This window comes from Diceros bicornis, chromosome 36 (assembly GCF_020826845.1).
Source record: "Diceros bicornis minor isolate mBicDic1 chromosome 36, mDicBic1.mat.cur, whole genome shotgun sequence".
Taxonomy (NCBI): domain Eukaryota; kingdom Metazoa; phylum Chordata; class Mammalia; order Perissodactyla; family Rhinocerotidae; genus Diceros; species Diceros bicornis.
Genome location: NC_080775.1, coordinates 8,533,349 through 8,553,656, shown reverse-complemented (window position 1 = coordinate 8,553,656; position 20,308 = coordinate 8,533,349). Strand labels below are relative to the sequence as shown.

General features: G+C 41.5%; 1 long non-coding RNA gene across 1 annotated transcript; it reads left to right on the top strand.

Annotated features, from left to right (window-relative positions):
- The first annotated feature begins 629 nt into the window (after positions 1 to 629).
- Positions 630 to 2,742, top strand: LOC131398940 (uncharacterized). The gene is made up of 2 exons (XR_009217029.1): positions 630 to 857; positions 2,293 to 2,742. It is a non-coding gene; the product is annotated as an uncharacterized LOC131398940 (long non-coding RNA).
- Positions 2,743 to 20,308: the final 17,566 nt, after the last annotated feature.

Here is a 20,308-nt window from a genome sequence, read left to right as displayed (position 1 = left end):
TTAATCTTTATCCTAACAAATATCTATCTGTAAATCTATATCTATATATGTAAAAACACAAAAATGTACAAGAGAATGATAAACGTCATGATACTGGCTCAACACAAGGTTGACATAAGGGAAGCCATATTGTAGAAAAGAAACCCTATTGTAACTTTGAATGACCTCTGATTCACTAGCCCAGACATGCTCTGTGGATTTTATGGCCCCTCCCAGCCGCTATAAATTGATAACTTTGTTCTTTTGAGTTCCTTAGGAATGTGATGACCCCTGAACAAGAGTCTATGCTGATAGCCATCATCAATGACAACTGAAATATCAGGGTATAAGGCATTGCCCCGGTCTCTGATGCATATCAAGTAAAGCAAAAGACTATCAGGAACTAAGACCAGATGGGTGCCCCCACCCTGAGACCAGATGCCTCCACCCAGTAATTAGATGGCTGCCCCCACCCTGAGACCAGATGCCTCCACCCAGTAATTAGATGGATGCCCCCACCCTGGGTCCAGATGCCTCCACCCAGTAATTAGATGGATGCCCCCACCCTGGGTCCAGATGCCTCCCCTGCCTAGAGACCAGCTCCCTATATAACTGGCCTTTAGTCTTTGTTCGGTAAGATGGTTCTTTGAGACGTTAGTCAGCCATCTTCCCCCTTGCTAGCAAGCTGTAATAAACTGCTCTTTCTTTTCCACCATCTTGCCTCTTGACGATTGGCTTTTGTCTCTCGGTGAGCAGATCATGCCCTTTGTGAGGTAACAATCACACCAAGAAGAGTGGCATTTGGGAGAAGGATCTGTAGGGAATATACAGGAGGCTTTGGCTGTATTTGTGAAACGTTTTCGCCCTTGAATCCAGTGGTGAATTAACAGGTTTTTATTATATTACTGTCTATACCTTTTTGAATGTCTGAATTATTTTGCTAAAAATATCTATACTAATATTAGATAAGAAAATAAGAGTCATAGATGAGGTAAATGGTGAAAATGACTTGGATGATGAAAGTCTAAAACGAAATATATTGATGTGATAAAAGATCACAGACGAAAGGCTATTTGATTGCACAAAGCTTGTTCTGGAACACTTTTTGCCACATGGAATAATGATAAGAATGATTCATAAGTATGACATTTCTTTGCAGGGGATCAAGGATAAGATTTTGACCCACAGGGACTAATGTGCTATAAGTCCATAGTATTTCCTACTTCCTTAGGTACTTGAGAAAGAGCTTCGGGCAAGGAAACTCCTTCAAAATAAAGATCAGGAAGTCATACAGTGCACTTGGGTGCATATTCAGGAGTTTCCAGTGTTTTTTTGTTCACTCACTGAAACTTAACACTTTTGCTCAACAAGTTTGCAGCAGGTCAAGGTTAAGTGAGGGAAAGAAATAATGTTTAACTCCCATTAAAAAGGAGGAGGGTTCTGATAAAGACTTCAGAATGTTGTTTGAGGAAGCAGGGATATGAAGTGTGTACAATGAATAGATGTTCTAGGTTTAGCGAATCCCTTCTCCTCACCAGAGAGCTCAGGGGAAATAGAAATGTATGTCTATACGTGGTAAAGAGTGAAGAATTGTACCCCTTCTCAAGGGGCCCCACTGAGAGGACCCTTAATGTTTTTAGTACTTGTACCCTAGAGATCAACACATGCCCTTCCTGTAAAGGCACTTTGAGGTCCAAAAATAAAAATGCCATCTGGGTGTCCAGCCAGATGGTATAATGGTTAAGTTCACGTGCTCTGCTTTGGCAGCCCAGGGTTTGCAGGTTCGGATCCCAGGCGTGGACCTACACACTGCTCATCAAGCCATGCTGTGGTGGCATCCCACATACAAAATAGAGAAAGATTGGCACAGATATCAGCTCAGTGACAATCTTCCTGAAGCAAAAAGAGGAAGATTGGCAACAGATGTTAGCTCAGGGCCAATCTTCCTCACTAAAAAAAATAAAAAATAAAAAAATGCCATCTGGTACAACTCAGTGCTCCAAAATATAGATTCCTTCAAACTCAGAGGGCGAGATCCAAGGAGAAAGAAGTTCGCCCACCATGTTCTTGCCTTGACTCCATCCCTGACACTGACATCCACACCTTTGCTCTATTTTTAAGCAAAAACACCTATTAATAAAACCACAAAATGCACATTATTTGTAGTCTTGTTTTCAGTATTTTGGTATTCCAGTGACAGTCCTAATTTTCTCCTAATTTTTCCCTTTCTACTCAATACTCCTTTCCATACGTCCATGTCTCCATCCACCCTCTCCATTCTTAATTTCTGCATTTCTCCCTTGTTTCCTCTAGTCCCCTCTACTTCTGAGTCGTCTGAAAAGGCTGTCGCTGAGGCTGGAAAGAGGAGACATAAAAGTGGAAATGAGATGCCAAGGAATAATTGGAAGAAATGGGGCAAATCTGCCTCAGGCCCACCCTCGAGCCCCATAACAAGTCTCAACTTTAGCAGTTTCCACCTCTTCTTACTGCCTCTTTGATACATTTTCAAGGAGATTTTTTGAAGTCAAGGCTGTATCTTCCAAAATGTTGAAGCACAAAGCAATCCGCCCCAACAGATAATCCACTGTGTAAAATTTTCTAATTTGTGTCAGAATGTACTTGGAATGTGTATAATGCTTTTTTCCCAGAGTCACTTTACCAACCCCTTGGCTGATTATTTGGCAGGATGCCCTGGTCGTGTAAAGTTAAACAAGGTTTTTAGAATGTAATTTCCTTATATAAACAACACGTTCTATACTCTGATACATAAGTTCAGAACTGTTTATTGTTTTACATGGGCGCTTAATTCCCCATCCCTCCTACTAAGTCTGCCCTTATATCAGTTCTAATTTTAATTTTTAAAGTAAACACTGCAAATGATCGTATATTGAATGAGAGAGAGCAGAGAGCCAAACCATTCTAATGAATTAGTTATTAAAAGGAGGGACATGAGGAATATGTGTTAGAATTTCTCATACATTCGTAACTAAAAGCGATCATCATATTCATCCAACTCATTTTACAGATGAGAAAATCGAGGCTCAGGGGTGTGGTAAAATTTGCCCAAAACTGCACATGAGTTGGGGGGACACCCTGTCTCCCCTCTGGGCTTCTGCGTATATAGTGCTCTTTACCTGGAAACTAGTCGGAATGGCCAACCCTTCCCCCACCCCACACTCTACTTGTCCTTCTCAGGGTGGTGATCACTTTCCTCGGAATAATTTCTGTGAATCCCCCAAACCCATAAGCTACCAGAACACCCTGTACTTGCCTTCTCCGCTTACCCCCACATGGTGCTTTTTGGTTGTTTACTTGTCGATGTCACACTCTGAGCTGTGAACTCTTTTCCTTGGTTGTAGGACACAGATTCTTTGTACCAGGATCTGTGCAAAACCTAGAGTAGACTTTTAAGATAGTTCGTTCTTTCTCCTGAGTAAGTTTTAGGCAAAGAGGTTGATTATCTCTTTCAAAGTCCTAGCCTTGTTTTCATAAAGATAAAAACTCCACTGTGATTCTACTGACTCAGCTTAGAGAACTAGCCAGACATCTGGCAGAGTTCAGGGGAGTTCCATGTGGCTCTGCGTTCACATACGAGGTGTTACATGCTCCCCCCCACAGTCACTTTCACCTAAAACTCTCTCAAGGAGATATTCACTGGAACTTTCCTCCATTACTCTTGGTAGAGGAGCAAACCATAAATAATTTTAAAATGTTATTCCATTTTTTGTTATACTGGAAATCGTTTGTTATTTTCTGGCATTTCATCTACGTCAACTGTTTACCCCAAATTGTGATGTAAATGTAAGGATATTTGATGAAAGGCAGTATTAAAGATTGACTTGTCCCCTATCTTTCCTAACCTTTAAATGTCTATGTCAAATACATTTAGGTGTTTAGGCTCCTCAAAAAGTTTCAGAACTTGACAATTCTTCAGCAATTGTCTGTCTAATCTAGCTATTTTACTTTATGAATGAGGAAACTCATTCCTCCATGAGCACAGGAGGGGTCAATGGTTGGTTGAATCTCAACTCACTGAACTTTCTCTGTTCATCCTCCTTCTACTGCCTCCTGAACCTACGATGTTGGCTGTGTGTTCACTCAAACCAAGGAGTGTCGGTGTTCTAATTATTGCCGGTGAGTAATCCACATAGAATACTCTACCTGACTCTATCGATTAGCCCATGCTTTTAATTCCTAAGCACATCTCATTTTCTGACCAGGTTAGATAGAAGAGTAATTACTGTTTCCTTTTATTTCTTCAGGGTTGTAGTAGTGGCTACTTTCATTCTAAAACAATAAAAAGTGAACCATGGAGATCCATCAACCGATGGCTTATTCTCTTTTGTTCAATTTAATTCACTTTGAATGAATGTCCACTATGTTCCAGGCCCTGTGATAGCTATTTAGAAATACAAAGATGGATGTAAAGGGGATGATGTTGTTGATAAGTCACTGGTGTATTTTCCTTCTAGATGATTCCCCTCTGCTATTTCCTATGGATTACTGCCGTTAAATGTATGCCATGAAGCTGAATTTTCAGGGAAGGAAATGGCAGTTACTACCTAAAAATGAGAGTACATTGTAGCACAGGAAGGCTGGAGTGGGGGTTGAGCAAGCCTCTGGGCCTGCATCTCCCTCAGTCTGGAGGGGTGTTAAGGGTTTGATATGCACCACTGCTGTGGAACACTGCACCTGGGGTGCGAGTTACCAATACTGCTAAAGTACCTTCCTGAGTAATACTTTCAATGTTAGTCAACCAGGTGACAAGTGAAATCACCAATAACAGGATTGGTGACAATGGCGTGGAACTGGTCATGTTGACAAGTCTCTAAGGCTACTTCAGCACCTCTCTAAGCTCTAGAAGCCCTCAAGAGGCAGGAATGTTAGTATAAATCATGAAGATCTCGTCTGGACTAGGGGGCGAGAACTCAGCCTGCCCAAGGCTCTGTTTTCAGAGCCTCTGATGATTTCAGGATATTAAACGTCAGTAACACTTCTGGCCATAAGCTCTGACAATAGGTCCATGGCCTCTGTTGGATGGCAGCCAGGCGGCCACCTTATTAAAGAGTGCAAATTGGCAACAGAAATAAAATCTAGGTTCCAACATTGCAAAATGCTCTCAGTTGTTTTCTTGACAAATGTACCATCATGAGATGATTTACGAGGACATGATATTGTAGGAAAGGGAAAGTTCTTGCAACAGAAATGAGTTGTGTCTTGCCCGTGGGAAACCTCACCCCTGTTCTGGGGCATTAGGTTGTTATGGAAAAGCAAGATGTTGATACAAGGAGAGTCTAATGTGAATAAAGGAAGAAAGTAGATCAAATGTGATAAGCAGTCACCCCAGTATTAAACGCAGATTGTTGCTTCCTACTGACTACACACTGGGTCTAACCCAATCAGGAAGATGCTGTCAGATGCTTTGTTTGTTCATTTCTTTATTTAATAGATATTTATTTTTATTGAAAGCTTATTATGCCAAGCATTGTTCTAGACTCCAGGGATAACAAAATGGAAAAAAAATCTCTGATCGGGTAGAGGGTACTAAGTATGAATTCTTCTTGATTTCTGAATATTTTTATTTTAGTATATTAAGTGGGCCTGTGACAGAATAAAATACAACACTGACATAGTATATCGGTTAGAATTCACAGACTGATGGAGTTAATCCACTTTCTAAAATATGCCTGGGGTACCATTGAAGGCTATATGTCTGGGCTTTGGTAAAAGAGAAAATCAAGTTACAATACTATTTACACAATGTGATCCCATTTTGTCAAAATATATATGCATATAAAAAAGTACCAGAAGGCTGTACACCCAAATTTTCAAAGCAACGATGGGATAATGGAGGCATTTTATTTGCTTCTTTAGGCTTTTCTGTGTTTTCCACGTTTTATATACCGAACGTTTTTTGCTTTGGTAACCAGAAAACACTCTTTAAATACTAGGTATTGTTGCTAATTACTTAAAAGATAACATTTGCAAATAATTTCAGGATTGTTAATTTTTCACTGCCATTTCCCTCAAGTATTACATAAATAAGACTCTGCTCATTTACTGGTTCATGAACTAGAAGCATAGTCAGCATGAGAACTCACAATCCTGAAAATATTCAACCACATGCTTTATTCACTCAACTATATTCTTCTCATACTAGGGGAATTAATGCTAGTTGTCACGTATTAGTTTGGCCTTACTCAAAATCAGGGCTCTGAGACAAGGATTTGGGTGTAAATCGTTTATCTGGGAAGTGATCCCAGAGGCACAGTGAGGGAGAGCGGAAGGAGGATGAGAAGGAAGGAAGACCAATAAAGTCTGCAGTAGTGAAAGGCTTATCACTATCGGGGCCCAGGGCTCAATCCTGCCTGGGGCCTCTGAGAGGATGCACAGGCGGACCTTACAACTGTCTCCCCGAGAGGCAGGAAAGCGGAGCTATCTAGCCACCAATTTCCATCCCTTACTGTTGAGGGCTGCTCTTCAAGGCATTAACTCCCTAGCATTTCTTCCCTGTCTCATAGGCAGGACACGCAATCTGCTATGACCAGAGAAAGCTCTAAGGCAGAGAGAGACCTGGGTCCCTGAATAGGATGCCCCAGACTGAAGCTGAAGGGGACGTCTAGGGCAGACTCAAGGGACTTGGGTGGGCACTGCAAAGTGTGATACCCTTCTGTAACAAACAGCTCTAAACTGCAGTGGTTTAACACAGTATGATTTTCCTTTTGCTCATATACACTCTCGTACAGATTAGGCAGCTTCCTCAAACATTGTCTCCATCCATTGGGCAGTTCTCCCATCTCAGAACCCTCTGTTCCCAGCCACACTGGCAGGGGAGGGAGAGGTTGTGGAAGATGGCACCGGATGTTGTATGGCCTAGCCTGGTAGTGAAGGATGTCACTGCTGCACATATTCCGTTTCCCCAAACTCAATCATGTGGTCCACACTTAACTGCATAGGCAGTTTGAAATGTGATTTTCCCACCTGCCCAAGAAGAGGAGAAGGGATGGGTGAGCATCTTACAATACACTGCTGTGCTTCTCATTTCCTTGTCTGCACTCATGAGCATTCTCTAAAGATCTGGTGTTTATCAGATACTTGACTTTTTTCCCAAAAATGAGCTTGAGTTCTTGATATAAGCTATTTCAGATGCAAATGATCCTATGAAATAGTTAATGCTGAGGGCCACAGATGAGAAACTCTGGTCCAGTGTGGCAAGTGCTTCAGACCGGGAGTCAGAACATCCCAGAGCTAATTCCCGGCCTGCTTTGACTAGGTTGGTGATTTTGGACACACTAGCCTCTTGATCTGAAAAATAATAAAGTATCTTATAGTTATAATATTCTATAATGTTTAAGCTAAGTAGTTGGTTATATATATTTTAAAGAATATATATTTTTATATGTATAATATGCACATATATGTAGAGATACACATATATAATATACATACATGTAAAAAACTATATGTATCTATGATGGTGAATTTTGTGTGTCAACTTGACTGGCCAAGGGGTGCCCAGATTAAACACTATTTCCAGGTGTGTCTATGAGGGTGTTTCCAGATAAGATTAGCATTTGAATGGGTGGGCTCAGTAAAGAAGAGCACCCTCCCCAACGCAGGTGGGCCTCATCCAATCCATGAGGACTTGAATAAAATAAGATGGTGGAAGAAGGAAATTCACCCCTTGTGCTTCCTGCATACTTGCTGAACTGGGACACCGGTCTTCTGCCTTTGGACTGGGACTTACACCATCGGTGCTCCCAGTGCTCAGGCCTTTGGACTCAGGCTGGAATTATATCACCAGCCTTCCTGGGCCTCCGGCTTGCAGATGGCAGATGGCAGATGATGACACTTCTTAGCCTCTATAATCATGTGAGCCAATTCCTCATAATAAATCTCTTCTTATATATGTATATATCTCCCATTGGTTCTGTCTCCCTGGAGAACCCTGATGAATACAATACATAACAGGGCCAGGTGGGGTTAGAACCAGGACCAGAACATCCACTCTTGAATGCTCTATGCTTGTTGAACTACCCTTTCTGTCCATCACATCTTTTTATTACCTTGCTCTCCCCTCAGATAAGAAGGGCATTCATCCTGCAGATCGCTGGCCAGCCGGACAGGTGTGTGCCATCAGAGGTGAGCCAGTACTGGCAGCAGCTGTGGGTTCAATCCCCATTCTAGGTAGACTGTGGTGGAAGAAACAACACAGGTCCTGTTGTGAAACCCAAGGAGAGTGCAGACCTGTAGTCAATCTGGTCTCACCCGCAGGGCTGTACACATTTCTCAGTGCTAATGTTTCTAGGGCGAGAGGGGCTTTGGCTATTTATTATCCACAAGAGACCAGTAAACCACATACCTACTAAAAGGCTACATTTTCTAGCTAACAAAACAGTCCATGGTGCCAAATGACAAGGAAGTCTTTTTTCAGCAAGGTTTGCACAGTCAAAGCAGTTGGGTGAAGGACTGTAATTTTAGGAAACTCAGCTGAAAGATTTTCACTTTATAATAGCAACAGTTAGTCATCTATCTAGAGCCCAGTTTATTTCAGAAAAAAATACTCGGCGATGATTTTCCTATCAGGTCTGTGAAATAGCGATCATATTAAACAGTTTCAGTATCTTTTTTAATCTTCATTAGTTTATTCATGCATCCCTCTATTTACTCATTCTTCAGAGATTTACCGAGCGGCGGTCACAAACCGGAATCTATGATAGGTGCCCAGTTCATCTCTTTTGGCTGCTTCCGTCTGGACAGAGGAAGCCCATTGGGCCCAGCCAGTGCCACAAGAACAGCTTCCGTGAGCTGACCTGGACTATTTTCTGAGAAGCAGCTGATGGAACAATGACCCATCTGACTCTTGTCCCAGATATACTGTTTTCTGAATCAAAGCAACAATGGAAACTAAACTTGTCTTTTCTCTTTAGCATCCCAAGTGACTGAAAGACCTTTAGCCATGATGTTTTCAATGAGTACTACAAGATATGGGATCTAGTGAGGAATAAAGAGCTAACACCCATTTGGTTTGTACTAAGCGCTGTCCTAAGCGTGTCACATACATTAACCCATTTAACTCCCGAACGACACTATCATCATTCCCATTTTCTGGAAATGGAAGCAGACGAGAGTAGACTATTTCCCATCTTTTGCAGGAACTACTTAACCTTCTTGTATGGGTGGCACAATTACCCTTCCATGTCATTCTGTTAGAAAAGAGCACTACATAAAAGATAATGACTTTTCTTTTCCCCAAAGGATTCCAAAGTTTAAAGTCTTGAAATTTGATCAAAAGTATAGAGAGGACTCTGCTGAGATCACACTGTTTGATACACAGGAAGACTATTCATTTATTCCTTCATTCAACAAATCTAGTCATTGCCCACCCTGGACTGGCATATGGGATCCAAAGATGAATGTGCTTCAAGGAGCTCGTGGGCCAGTAGACAAGAAAAATATGTAAACATAAAGGTACCATGAGACATAATAAAAGCTACAAATAAAATATGTGGATAGCAGGAAGGGGGTAGATTGGACAGTTATTAATAATAATATAACTAGCACTTATTGATCACCATTCTGGGCTGGGAGCTGGTCTAAGAGCTGAACAGGTACTAGTTCTTTTAACCTTTACAACGTCCCTATGCTGCAGGTACTATTATCCTGCCAACTTAAGAGACAAGGAAAGTAAGGTACTAAGACGTTAAATATCATGTCCAAGGCTCTGGGGAGAGGCAATCCACCAGCACCCTGAGCGTTCCTGCATGATCTTACCGGGTGTGCCAAGAACTCATGGCCCTGACTCCTCTTTACCTGGGCTACTTCCCAGGGCTGTGTTTGCAGCAAGCTGCCCTGAGGGAGGAGGTAACATCAGCCCCTGGACAAAAAGAATTTTTATTCCACTTATTATAAAAGTGGTGATTCCCCCAAGTTCAGTGTTCCTGTCTTGTAATGCAACCCACTGTGTGTGCAGACATCCATAATGGGCCCTGTGCATTACCGCCATGGGACTTGGGGGGCCTAGTCCTTTGTCTCTGACCCAGGAGTCTCACATCTTCTGCCAGCATCTATGAAGCACTAACAGGCAAGCTTAATAGCTTGCAAGTAGGATCAAATCTCAAATCCTGTATAGTTCTTGACAAGGCCACACAGCCAGTAAAAGGTGAAACTTGAGTTTGAACCTGGGTAATTTGGCTCTGAAGACCACAGTGTTAAGCCTATTTTTTTTTCTCTTTTATTTTTTGCTTATTGCTGTAACATTGGTTCATAACATTGTATAAATTTCAGGAGTACATCATTATACTTCTATTTCTGCATGGATTACATCATGTTCTCATGTTCACCATCCAAATACTAATTACAACCCATCACCACACACATGTGCCTAATTATCTCTTTTGTCCTCCTACCCCACCCCCTTCCCCTCTGGTAACCACCAATCCAATCTCTGTCTCTATGTGGTTGTTTGTTGTTGTTATTATCTACTACTTAATGAGTGAGATCATACGGTATTTGACCTTCTCCCTCTGACTTATTTCACTTTGCATAACACCCTCAATGTCCGTCCATGTTGTCACAAATGGTTGGATTTCATCATTTCTTATGGCTGAGTAGTATTCCATTGTGTACATATACCACACCTTCTTTATCCATTCGTTCCTCGATGGGCACTTAGGTTGCTTCCAAGTCTTGGCTACTGTGAATAACGCTGCAATGAACACAGGGGTGCATGTATCTTTAACACAACTAATACTGCATCAAAGATAGGCAGCTAAATTTCTCTAGTAGAGGAAAGGCAAATTTTTAAAGAGAATGTGGTGTTTGGAATGGATTTTGAAGGGTAAATGGGAATGTAGCAGAAGATAAGGAAGAAAGAACATTCCAGGTGGAGGGAGCAACATGTGCAAAGGCTGGAAGCCAGGGAGAACACAGTATGTTCCAGATACCACAAGAATGGTGCAGGACTGCAGTGCCCAGTGGAATTTTGCTGGGGACCGGGGCAAGAGATGCACTTGGAGAGAAAGGCAGAGGCCAGAGCATGAAGGGGCATGTGTGCCCTTCTATCTTTTGTTATGGACTGAATGATTGTGTGTCCCCTCAAATTCATATGTTGAAATCCTAACCCCCGAGGTTGTGGTATTAGGAGGTGGGGTCTTTGGGAGGTGACGAGGTCATGAGAGTGGAGCTCCCATGAATAGATTAGTGTCCTCATAAAAGAGACCCCAGAGAGCCCCCTTGCCCCTTCCACCATGTGAGGACACAGTGAGAAGATGGCCATCTATGAATCAGGAAGAGAGCCCACACCAGACACCAAATCTGCCTACACCTTGATCTTGGACATCCAGCCTCTGGAACTGTGAGAAATAAATGTCTATTTTTATAGGCCACCCAATCTATGGTATTCTGTTACAGCAGCCCAAACAGGTTAAGACACCTGTAGAAATCAATTTAAGGATTTGGGACAGGGAAAGGACATGATCAGATTTGTGTTTTTGAAAGATCCCTCTGGAATCGTGTGCAAGCTAAGTTGGAGGAGTCAGAGAGATTCAAGAAGCAGCAGTTGGAATAGTCTAAGTGAGGTGTGATAAGGGCCTGAACTTCGTTGCATATACAGTTTAAGTGCAAATATTTTACTTTAATGCCTAATGATAGCAGTAATTAACTTGGAATTACTCCAGCCAGAATAGTTGTATTTTTAGTTCCAGAGCTTTGGTCTTTTTGCTTTATAAAATAAGCACGTCACCTGAATAAAGGGAACTCATTTCTGCCAACTCCAGATAGAAGAGACGCATGAGGAGAAGCTGGATCTCCACTGCTCTAAGACTGAGGTTAGCACATAAGATACTTCAGCGTTTATCATCTGCTTTCTTCCTCATGGCAAAGAAGAACAGAGAAGTTAATGGGGAATTCCCACCCAAAGCAGAAATTCTCAAACCTTTCTGAGCAGAGCCCACTTAGTCAGAATAACACACCCCATAAGCACACATTGCTCACTTTTTCTTTTTCCTCTTTTTATAGGAAAAACTCTGGTAACAACAATGGTCCCTGGAGAAGCAAGTTGGGGGTACCAGTGATGATGGTGAGGATTATGGATTTATCTGCTTTGGCAGTGAGATGTGGGTAATTTATTCCTGGTTCCCAAAGTTCACTTCATTAAATTCAGTTTTGGGAAAATTACAGTCCAAAATATTGATGAAGATGATGCACCACTACACATTGTAGGCTTAGCAAAATAGTCCACAACAAACTAAATTAAGAATAATGAAACTATGGGGCTGGCCTGGTGGCGTGGTGGTTAAGTTCACGTGCTCCACTTCAGCAGCCTGGGGTTTGCGGGTTCAGATCCTGGGCACAGACCTTCACACTGCTCATCAAGCCATGCTGTGGCAGCATCCCACCTACAAAACAGAGGAATATTGGCATGAATGTTAGCTCAGGGCCAATCTTCCTCACCAAAAAAGAGAATGAAACTAAAGAGACTATAATTTGTGGTTAGAAAGCAATAACACCAGCAACTGAAAAATATAACTTGGGCAGAATCCCTGAAGTCACCTAACATCCATTCATCCTTCCTCTTTCCTAACAGAGCCCAGAAATTGTTCAGGAATATACTCTCTACACAGCCAAGCATGTTAGGAGAGACTGGCCCATGTCTAGCTCCACGTAGTAGATTCTAGTTTGTCTAAGTCCAATTCTCCTTGCTGGTGATTGGGTTAGGCACGGGCAGGTGACAAAAGCTTTTCTGGACACTGCTGTGCCAGAAAGTAATGCTTGGTAGTGCTTTATGTGCCTGGCAACCTTGAGAGATGCTAGCATGAGGACAAAATTGATACAGAGACAGGCAAAAGCGAGAGACACTCTAAGAAGCGGGGCTGTCACAACCTTGGACTTCTTGTTATGTGGAATAATAGAGGTCCTCATTGTTTAAGCTGAGTCAGGTTTCTGTTATTTGTTGCCGAACTCTTCCTAATAGAATGACACACCTAGAGTGATCATGCATTGACAACAACACCCTTCGGGAAGCTTCTCGACATTAACAAGTGCTAAAAGAGCAGTCAGGCTTTTTAGAAGAATTCTGAACTAGAATCTTTGGTAAACTCTAGAAACTGCCAAAGGTAGTTCGTGAACACCAAATTTTATTAATCCTGCAACTCCTTTATTAAGTTACTGCTAAGAAGCCCTTCCAAGTGTATGTATAATGAAGGTTTAAGAGCCAAAGGAAGGACATCCATTTTGGGACCAGCTCTTGGCAGAGGGTGGAGTCCAAACAACATTTGAAAAAACCACTGCCCTAAAAATAACTAGTGACAAGGGGCTGGCCTGGTGGTGTAGTGGTTAAGTTTGTGCACTCCAATTTGGTGACCTGGGGTTCACGAGTTCAGATCCCGGGCGTGGACCTCCACACTGCTCATCATGTCATGCTGTGGCAGCATCCCATATACAAAATAGAGGAAGATTGGCACAGATGTTAGCTCAGGGACCATCTTCCTCAAGCAAAAAGAGGAAAGATTGGCAATGGATGTTAGCTCAGGGCCAATTTTCTTCACCAAAAAATTGCGCAAAAAACTGGTGACATCCCACTAAGGTAGAGGGACTGATGGGTAATATTTCCTACTATAAGTATTCTCAGTAATAGCTAAACTGCTATTTGTGGAATACAAGCTATAGATAAAACACACTGCTAAATGATAACTACCAGGGGAGAGTTTATTATAATTATGGTAATTTATAAAAGACTCTTATAAACTCTTTTCTGCTTAGAACGCGCAAACCAGTGAAAAGTTCTTTACTGTTCCTCTCCTGATAGCTATATGAAGACTTTCCCCCAGGCACTTGTCAACATTCTTCATTAAAAATTTGGATTTCCTCATCAAAGCCAGCAATCTGTTCTCTTTGATTTTTTATAAACCAGTGGTACTATTTCATTCTTTCTTTGTATTCTCTCTGAAGAGTGTTTGTGAAAATTTACATAACTTTAATTGAAAGATATTTAGTCCTCATGTGCAGTAAGGAAATGGTTGCCTAGAGAGAGTCTGGGACCCTGGGAAGCTGTCTTGTGCTCTTTTCCTCTGCCATGCTGGCTTTTTCTCTGTGCTTTAATATAAAATGTTTGTGAAATGTACCAAAAATTTAGATAAGAAACCATCTTGTCTCAAGGAATGATATTAATCTGACTCTTTCAAATTGCAAGGAATACAGACTTTCTCTTACTTCAGATAATGACTTGTCATTAAGAGAAAGAAAGAAAACAGAGGAATCAGGAAAATATGTCAGTGACTGGACAGCCACTACTCAAGAGAAGAAAGAACAATGGCTTCTTATCAGTCAGGACACAGCACCAACATTAATGATCCAATGAGAACTCTGGGGACCAAGCATCTTCTTGTCTCAGAATTGGACATCTGTCACTCCTTCCTTGTGATTACCACACTTGTGACTTTGTTTCTTTCATATATGATTTGTCCATCTGCTACCTCTGAAAGTTAGTTCCACTATAGACAGAATTCTAGGTTGACAGCGTTTTTTCTGTCAGCACTTTAAGGTTATCATTTTATTGTCTTCTGGCTTACATTGTTTCTGATGAGAAGCCAGGTATCATTCTCATTGTTGACACTCCATTTTTAAAAATCTCTTTTCAATCTCTGACTCAGTTGGATAATTTCTATAACCTGTGTTCAAGTTCACTAACATTCTCTTTTGAGGATTCGAACTGCTGTTGATATCATCTAGTGAATTTTTTATTGCAGGCATTTTATTTTATTTTATTTATTTATTTATTTTTGATGAGGAAGATTGGCTCTGAGCTAACATCTGTGCCCATCTTCCCCTATTTTGCATGTGGGATGCTGTCACAGCATGGCTTGATGAGTGGAGCGTCAGGTCAGTCCGTGCCCAGGATTTGAACCTGCAAACCCTTGGCCACCAAAGCAGAGTGCATGAACCTAACCATTGCACCACTGGGCCAGCCCGAGGCATTGCATTTTATAGTCCTAGAATTTCCATTTTGTCCTTTTTCAGAGTTCGTTTTTCTCTCCTGAAATACCCCTATCTCTTATCTCTTACATTCACCTTTCTCTGTAAATTCTTAAAAATGTTTACAATAATTGTTTCAAAATTCTTGCTAATTCCAATAACTGAGGTTAACTGCAGGTCTGCATCTATTGACTGTGTCTTCCCTTGATTACTGGTCAGTGTCTCCTATTTGTTTGCATGCCTCATAAATTTTTATTCTGTCTAAGATATGTGTATACAAAGACAATGAAGGCTAAGCATAATAATGTTTTGACTTTATCCATCAGAGAATGCAGGCCCGTTCTCTCTGTCTGACAGGGTGAAGGTCTGATGATTCAGATTCCTTCAAGAGCCAGACAGACTGGGATCTGGGCTGAAGTTTTGATTAGATTGAAATTAGCTATGTTTAGACCAACCCTCAAACTCCCACACTACTGCTATCTTTTTGAGATTATCAATGTTTGAGCTGACGGGCTTCCATTTTAAATATTTTTCATTTACTTCGCATTCAACTCAGCAGAACCCTGGAATCCAAGCTCTGTGGGATGCAGAGGTCTTTGTGATTTTGCTCTGCCTTTTAGCTCTTTCTTCACTGATTCTTTTTTGTCAAAGTTTGAGAGTGGGAGTGGGAATGTGAGAGTTGCTGGGACCATTTATTTTTGCGATTGGGACACTTCCATATTCTGGTTCACCTCTCTATCTCCACCACCATCTGAAGCTCAGCTGATTTCTTCTGCTTCCTGCAAAGTCTCTCTGGGACAGCCCTGCCATATCTAGACCGGAAATTCTTCCCTGGGAGTAGGCTGGCCTGACTCTCCTTTTGCCAGGGAAGGGCTCATTTCTCTGAAATTCAGTCCTTAAGCTTTCCTTTTCCTTGATCTTTGTTGGCCCCTTGGGAAAGTATGATTTTTATATGTCTGGGTTTTTCTTGGTGCTACCATGCAAACAAAGGTCTTTCATATCCTGCATTCTAACCTGAAGTGGAACCGAATCAAACATTTGAATTTTTTAAAATATAACCATAAAATCACTAGAAAAAAATACCGGGTAACTCATTTTACAATTTGGTATAGAGAAAGTCCTTTCAAAGCAAGACCCAAACCTCAGAACCTCAGAAATCATTGTGTGATTTAATCTCTCTCTTTCTGTCTCTATCTCACATGTGTGAGATACATAGATCTACATATACATAGACGTAGATATAGATCTATATAGCTCTTCAACTTCAGTAAAGTAAAATATACCAAAGACAGACGACAAATTGTGAAAGAAATATCTGCAACACACAAGACAAAGATTACTTCAAAAAAACACATTAAGAGACTTTTTAATAAATAAATAATTTTAAAGGAAAACGGAAGAGGCAGGTAGTTCATGCAAAAATCATCATAAGTAGGGGCAAGCCTGGTGGCATAGCGGTCGGGTTCGAGCGCTCTGCTTCGGCGGCCTGGGGTTCGAAGGTTCGGATCCCGGGCGCGCACCGACGCACCACTTGTCGAGCCACGCTGTGGCGGCGTCCCATATAAAGTGGAGGAAGGTGGGCACAGATGTTAGCCCAGGGCTAGTCTTCCTCAGGAAAAAGAGGAGGATTGGCAGATGTTAGCTCAGGGCTGATCTTCCTCACACACACACACACACACAAAATCGTCATGAGTAGAGCATCAACATGAAAAGATGCTCACACTGAAAATTAAGAACTACGAAGTGGACTGGACATTATTTTGCCTAGCACCTTGACAAAGTTAGGTGCCAGCAAGGGTCCAGGAAACCAACACTCACACACTGTGGAGGGCGCTGTAAATTAGCACAGCATCTTTAGATGTGTTTGTTTCGTGTTACCTTAGAGTGTTATTTGGCAATCTCTAACAAAATTAGAAAATTAATATACCCGTTGCCCCAGCAATTTCAGTTCTAGGAATTTATTCTACAAATATGCTGAAAATGCACATAAGGATGTATGCAGAAGTGTAACCATTGCTGCATTGTTCACAAGAGCAAAAACTGAAAATAAGTAATATCCATAATGGGAGCTGGTTAAAAATTTATAGTATATCATCTCAATGGAATACTCCGTAGCTAGAAGGAACTCATAAGAGCCGTGTGTGCTGATATAGAAAGATTGCCAAGGTATATTGCCAAGTGTAAAAAACAGGATATAGAATAATACGATTTATATGTCCCCATTTGTAAAAAGAAAAGGGATCTCTGGATGTGTATCTACAGGACAATGTCTGGAAGGTACACAGGGAATTGTCGAGGAGTGGGACTAGGAGTCTGGGATGGAAGTGAGTTAGTTTTTCCTTTTAAATCATAATATTATTTGACTTTTTAAAAATCAAGGACCATGTTATTTTCATAAAAGAAAGTTATCACTATGCTATGAAATAGGGCATTTAGCAATGTTTATTATGAACTGCCTTCTACTGGTGTTGTATCACAGACTGTGCTATATTCCCTTTTGAATATTCTCAGAGTCCATTCCAGAGCCTTTGACATAGGAGAAGCATCGTGTGAATGAACGAGCAAAAGAAAGTATGAATTTATTGACGGTCTGTGTGAGATATGCAAGTTTGCAGAATCTACTGGTAACCTCAAAGTGCTGATAAATTTAGCAAACCGCCTTCTTCAGTTGTCCAGATAATGATCTATTTTGCTGACCTGAAGTCAGAGCTACTAGTCATAAAGGCTTTGAAAAAATGTCAATGGACTTGTGCTTTTGGGTGGGGCTGAGCTGTCATTCCAGAAGAAAAAGGGATCTCTTGTCTTGTGTGAACTGTAACCACATCCTGAAATCAAGGAACCCTGACTGGTCTGCTAATCAAGAGTCTGGGTTCCATTGTCTGCTTTCTTGCCAACCGGCACACAACCCGAAGTGAGTTTCTGTTCCTATCTTGTGACATGGTGGCTGATGGCTGAGGCTGTTTATCTCTCTAAAATTATGTAAATTTTTTTTAAAAAAGGACAACCCAAAACAAAAAATGTAAGAAGCACATTCCACATTTATACTTTCCAAAATTTCTATTTTTGTGTAACAATTCTGGTGTTAATTCACCAGAATTCACTGGGTTGGGAGGGCCCAACCCAATTTGCAGATTTTGCTTCTACACATCTGAGGCTCGCTTTTATCCGTGGAAATCTTGGTTCTCTAAACCTTAGTTACTTTGATTTCTGGGGGTATAAAAGCTCATGTGTGAAACACATGTTTCTGGTTTCCTATATTATCTGTGGATAGATGGATATAGATACCTACTTTGCGTTAAATTCTATCTCATTCATCTAGGTGAAGGATTATTTACCTGAGTTCATTCCGGTCATCATTTAGAACTCCCCAGCTTCAGCAAGAAGCTAGAACAAAATCCAAGTCTTTTACTTAAACCTTCAAACAAGGTTCCCCGGTGACTCTGGGGGAAAGCCATTCCATATCCGGGTTTCTGATGTTCCAGCAAATAACTGCTGAACTCTGCCACTTTGCTGCGAAACCACATCGATTGCCTAATGCACTGTTCTCTGCACTGGGGACGTAGTTAAGATGAACAGTGGCCCATTCCGGGGGTTGTTTAGCTCTACAACTGGAAGCAAAAGACTATTTATCAGTAGGTGAAACAGCACAGTGCTGGAACAGAGCCAGGGGAGCTCAATTAGGCAGAGACAAATGGGGGAAAGGGAGGGACCGGCTCTGCTTTTAAGCGAGGGCAGAATCTCCTTAGAAACGGCTGGTGCAGGGCAACCAGAGTTACTGCGGGGCCGAGCCTGTGCCCCCAACCCCACCAGAGAGAGAAGCCACCGAGGACAAAACCTGTGTAGACCGAGGCGGTTTTCTCTGCCAGAGAACGTGACCTTGTATCAACACTGCTGGGTTACATACATTTTAGGATAGAAATGTTGCATCTGGCTTCTTAGGGAGCAGTTCTGTTTCCTTGGGTTCTTTATTTGCAGTAAATACATTTGAGAAAAGCCACTTCTTTCATCACAAATGTATTTATTTTTCCTCTTCACTAGATCAATGGTTTCCAAAAATGAGGCGTTAGAGACAATCTAGTGGTGTGGGGGAAGAAAATTGAGAACTTCTAATTAAGTTTATTTTTCTCTCATCCTTTAAATTCATCTCCCCTCCTTTTTGGTGTTTTCTCCTGTATCTAATATATTAGTAAATGGTAATATATTATTAGTGTTATATTAGCAGTTATAATATCTTAGTGCATGGTCATCTTCTATAAATTAATAATTATGCATTTAATAAAGAGTTTAGGCTCAATTATTTTTTATTTATTTATTTTTTATAGGTATGATACAATAAAAAAATTTGGAGACCATTACTTTAGAATCTAGGTCTAAATCAGGGCTTCTGCCACTTGCTCCTGCCACATAAAAAGTGACATCAAGTCACAACTAAGGACTGGATATTATGATAACATGAGTATCTCTGTCACCCACTCCACTGTTATGAAGTGTTTTTATTGAGGAATGGAACAAGGGAATGCAACAAAAATAAGAGTTCAGGGGAGTAAAAAGAGAGATTCATGCAACTTATGAGTATAAACATTTAAAGTAAGGATAGGAATGAAAACAATTTTACATTCTGGGTTACATAACTGCATAATCACTTTAAAAATGTTGAAAAAAGTTACCCTTTTTCTGGGATGGAGAGGTCCCCGAATTGTGGTCTCCAATTCCCTGCCTCTTCCTTCTACCCCTGGGAAGTACAGCCAGCTGCAGGCTGGAAAGCCCACCGAAGACTGAGTCTACTTGCAAATGGTTTGACCAGCCCCCTGCGTTCTCCTGGGCCTTCCATTCATCTGACTTAGAAGTCATTTGGCTTGTCTGTTGAGCAAGGTATTTTAATTCTGAATTCTCCCTTGGGCTATGGAGGGAAAATAAATGATGAATGTGGGTCGGTGGAACGCGCATAGCGTGGGGATGGCCTCACCGCTGAGTCGCTGTCTGCACGGCATGACTTAAGCTTTGCTGTAAGAGCACAGTTGACCCCACATATTTCCTCCGCTTGTGTGTCACGGCCCTAAACTCCTCTCCAGTCTGATGCTCACCGTTTTGACTTGTGGAATTTTCCACAACCACTTTTGAATCTCACACTGGGCTCCCCATCACTAGATACCCTCAGCTGTTCCTCTCACTCCCCCCACACACCCTCTCCTTGGTCACCTCCTAAGTCCAGGCTCAGAGATGCAAACTGATTAACTACTTAAGGAAAGCTTCATTGGGAAGACCATCCGATAGGGAAGCCAAAAACACGTGTGCCAAATCAAACATGCTTCTTTCAGAGAATCTGAATAAATGGAGCTCCCACTACTGCCTGGGC